Raw genomic sequence first — 4,639 nt, 5'->3', positions numbered from 1 at the left:
AAAAAAGAAAGGTGTAAGAGACGAAGAAGTGAGGGGCGGGGGGGTTGGAGGAGGACCGTGGTCTGTGGATGCTCTCGTTAAATCATGAAATTGAATTCAAATGGGTAGGTGGTCTCCTGTTTGCAGCCCTTCTCTTCCGCTATATATACATCTTTCATCTTCTTTTTGTTCTGGAGCTACTAAAACAGATCAGCAAGCGAGTCTTATCGAATTGTTGTTCAAGAATTCTGGAGAACATGATGGATGCAAGTACAGGCAACTCCATTAGTGTTGAGGAAGCATTCCGCGGATACCACCTTTTGGTTCATTCAAAACCCTTTCCAAAAATTGTTGTTTTCAATAAACTATTTGGGACACTTGCCAGATGCAAACACTATTCCACTGTGATTTCTCTGTATAAAGACATGGATTCCTTGCAAATACAGCCTAGTGTGGTTACACTGACCATCTTACTCAACTGTTTCTGTGGGTTGAATTGGCCAGATTTGGGCTTCTCTGTCTTTGGGATCATTGTGAAATGTGGGTTTGAGCCAGATACTCACATTGAATACCCTGCTTGAGGGACTCCACACGGTGGATAAAATTGCAGAGGCCAAAGAGTTGTTCCAGAAGATACTCAAAGAAGGGTACCCTTGTAATGAAGTCACATACTTGACAATAATCAATGGGCTCTGCAAGACTGGAAACACTTGTGAGGCTCTGGAAATGCTTAGGGCGATGGAACTCAAGGGTAAATGTAAGCCTAACGTTTTCATGTATAATGCAATCATCGATAGCCATTGTAAAGAAGGAATGATAAATGAGGCCCTGAACCTATTCTCTTATATGGTAGGAAAACACCTCTCCCCTAATGTTGTTACCTACAATAGTTTGATTAATGAGTTTTGCAATTTAGGTATGTGGAAAGAAGCTGCAAATTTAATCCATGAAATGTTGAACTATGGAATATCACTAAATGCCGTTACCTTCAACATTCTGATGGATGGTCTTTGCAAAGAAGGACGGACTTCTGAAGCGCATAAGCTATTTGAATTGATGCTTCAAAGAGGACAGAAGCCTGATGTTTTAACTTTCAACTCTTTGATTCATGGCCAATGGGAAGAAGCCACTAGGTTGGTAAATAAAATGTTGGAACTAGGAGTCTCTCTTGATGTCGTGACTTTCAGTACTCTGATAGATGGTCTTTGCAAAGATGGAAGGAATGCTGAAGAACATGAGTTGTTTGAATTGATGCTTCAAAAAGGAATTGAACCCCAATGTGGTCACTTTTAGCTCTTTGATTCATGGCCTATCCAATTTTGGCCAATGGGAAGAAGCCATTGAGTTGCTAAATAAAATGTTGAGACTGGGAGTCTCTCTTAATGTCGTGAGTTTCAGCATTCTGATAGATGGTCTTTGCAAAGACAGAAGGAATGCTGAAGCTCGTGAGTTGTTTGAATTGATGCTCCAAATAGGATTGAAGCCTGATGTGGTCACTTTCTCTTTGATTCATGGTCTATGCAATTTCGGCCAATGGGAAGAAGCCATTGGGTTGCTGAATAAAATGTTGCGACTAGGACTCTCTCCTGATGTCATGACTTTCAACATTATGATAGATGGTCTTTGCAAAGGTGGAAGGACTGCTCAAGCACATGAATTGTCACTTTCAGTTCTTTGATTCATGGCCAATGGGAAGAAGCCATTGGGTTGGTAAATAAAATGTTGGAACTAGGAGTCTCTCCTAACGCCGTGACTTTCAACATTATGATAGATGGCCTTTGCAAAGATGGAAGGACTGCGGAAGCACATAAATTGTTTGAATTGATGGTTCAACGAAGACTGAAGCCTGATGTTGTCACTTTCAGCTCTTTGATTCATGGCCTATCCAATTTTGGCCAATGGCAAGAAGCTATTGAGTTGCTAAATAAAATGTTGGAACTAGGAGTCTCTCTTAATATTGTAACCTTCAACATTCTGATAGATAGTCTTTGCAAAGGCAGAAGGATTGCAGAAGCACATAAGTTGTTTGAATTGATGCTTCAAAAAGGAGTCTCTCCTAATGTCTTGACCTTCAGCATTCTGATAGATAGTCTTTGCAAAGACGGAAGGATTGCTGAAGCACAAAAGTTGTTTGAATTGATGCTTCGAAGAGGACAGAAGCCCGATGTTGTCATTTTCAGCTCTTTGATTCATGGCCTATGCAATTTTGGACAATCAGAAGAAGCCACTGGATTGCTAAACAAAATGTTAGGTTTAGGAGTCTCTCTTGATATCGTGACCTTAAGTGTTTTGGTGTTTGGTGTAGACAATTCTGACCAGTGGAAAGAAGTCACTAAATTGTTGAATGAATTGTTGGATTAACGAAACTCACCTAATGCAGTTACCTTCACTATGTTGTTGGATGCTTTTTACAAGAAAAAATGATAAAAGAAGCTCATGAGCTGTTAAATCTTTTGGTTCAAATAGGCATTGGACCCAAATACTTTAAGCAGGTTAGAGTACTTGTCGCAATTGTGAGTCCATGGACCTTCATACTATGGGATTGTGTTTTGTAACTTTAAGTTGTTGGCTAAGTTTACGTTAGTTTAGATTAGTTTATTTTTATCTTTTAGTTTCCCGTTATGATTTGGAGTTAAGAGTTTTATTCAAGATGTAACTATTTCAGTTTAATATAAAGTTTCTTGCTGGGACGATAGGAACTTAGGATTTCTCTCTCTATTGTACAACCTTCTTCCACCTCTTTTTCTGCCATCTTTTATCTCTCTCCTCTTTCTCTCTCTTCTGGTCTAGCTCTGGTTTAATCACATGATATCAGAGCAATAAGACCCAGTGATATCAGAGCAATAAGATCCAGTGTCTATCATAGTTTTTTTTTTTTGGAGAAAGAACCCTGCCATTCTGGTGTTTCCTATGCCCAGAAACAGGTGGCATGAAAAGGCCACACTGCCCCATGCTCTAAAGATGCTCCTGCACGCCTCCCATTGCCACACATGCTGGTGTTGCCTACACCATACTGGCAGAGTTCTTTCTCCTTTTTTTTTTTTTATAAGTTTATTTTTATATTGAGTCTTCTTTGGGTTCTCCATTGTGGTCCACAGCAACCAATGTTGTATTTTTCTCTTTGTTTTGAAACACTAGTTGATAAGCTAATGAAGAAATAGGGTTTCCTGTATATTCTTTCTACATCTGGATCTTCATGGATTCCCCTCCACTGACATCAAGTTTTGTTCACATAATTCTGGTGATACTCTGTTTTTGTAGGCAGAATGGAATTTTTTTTTTTTTTCCCCCTGCATCAAGCCATCGGTTCCATCTAAGATTTCTGGGATTTATTGGACCTATTCGTAAGGACACTCAACCCTCACCTGAAGCTGATCCAAGCTGTTGCTGTTGTGTTATTTTCTCCAAATGCAGGTGATACCTCCTCTTTTTTTTGCTTTGCATCTGTCATTATATTCTATTTGACCATGAGAAGTGTCTGATTCTTTTGGTCACTATCGGAGTCACTTCAAGGCTTCTTTGATCTAAGTTTTGTGGTAATCTGACAGGCTGATTTTCTGTTATATGAAATAACCCAAAATTCTGGGTTTCTAATCTCATATTTTTATCGTCTTATTGCTGCATTATATCTAATTCTCAAATTTATTTCATACTGTGGAAATTTTATTCCATATTCCTTGCCATGGTTCAATGTTTCGACTGATATCATAGAAATTTTCTACATTTCTACAGTATCCCAGGACTCCGATACCAAATACCATGTGATTTTTAAAAGTCACTAGTTTCTACCAGTATCGACCAAAATTCTAACATTTCAACCGAAATGTGGGAATTTTTGAGTAGACCAATGGGTTTGACCCTTTGGGTGGAACCAACCTTTATAAAAACCTTCTTAAATGGGAAACCAAGCCTTTTTATTTCAAAATTTTGATCCTCTCCCATATTTCTTTTCTGTTAAGTGAGAAACTTGGAAAAACACTCAAGATTTTGCCTTTGTACCACAAAGTCTTCATTCGAAGCTAGGATTTTGCACATTCATAGCAAATCTACCTAAGGAAGGGAGCTTGGACCAAAAAGGCAAATCCCATCTTCTCCAAAAATCATTTTTTTTTTTTAGAATATACTTGAACACTGCGTGGAATTGACTATTGACTGTTGAGACTTGAGACTTGAGAGATAACTCACAATTATGTAATATTATTATTTATTTTGGATCCTTTACATTATGTTTTCTTTGTTTTAAAATTTTAATTATGTATTCACATTTTTAATTAGTAACTTATATATGTATTTATGTAGTATAGTTTCAGTTAGTGATTCAACGTACATTAACAAACTTTAGTCAACACCACAAGTATGACTTTAGGTATTTTTTCTATGAAACTAATTATGTGAATGGTTTAGAAATGTCTAAAATAAGGCATACACAAAAAATCAGGAAAAAAAAAAAAAAAAAAACAAAAGAGAATGTCTACTGGGGGAGGGAGTGTAGTTCCTGCTTGTACACAAGGGTTAATCAGAATGCCCAAAGAAACAATTACAAAACGTCAATTTCCCTCTCATGGATGTGGACCAGTCATTTCACCCTAGCATATGCCACAATGGCTACACTCCCCTCCCCTTCCCCTTCCCCTTCCCCTTCCCCCACCCCAACATTTGC

General features: G+C 38.1%; 1 pseudogene; it reads left to right on the top strand.

Moving 5' to 3' along the window:
• Window positions 1-29: 29 nt before the first annotated feature.
• Window positions 30-2,654, top strand: LOC122061092 (annotated as a pseudogene).
• The last annotated feature ends 1,985 nt before the right edge of the window (window positions 2,655-4,639 follow it).

The sequence above is a fragment of the Macadamia integrifolia genome, chromosome 2 (assembly GCF_013358625.1).
Source record: "Macadamia integrifolia cultivar HAES 741 chromosome 2, SCU_Mint_v3, whole genome shotgun sequence".
Classification (NCBI taxonomy): domain Eukaryota; kingdom Viridiplantae; phylum Streptophyta; class Magnoliopsida; order Proteales; family Proteaceae; genus Macadamia; species Macadamia integrifolia.
The sequence above is the reverse complement of the archived record's forward strand: the minus strand, read 5'-3'. Positions and strand labels throughout refer to the sequence as shown.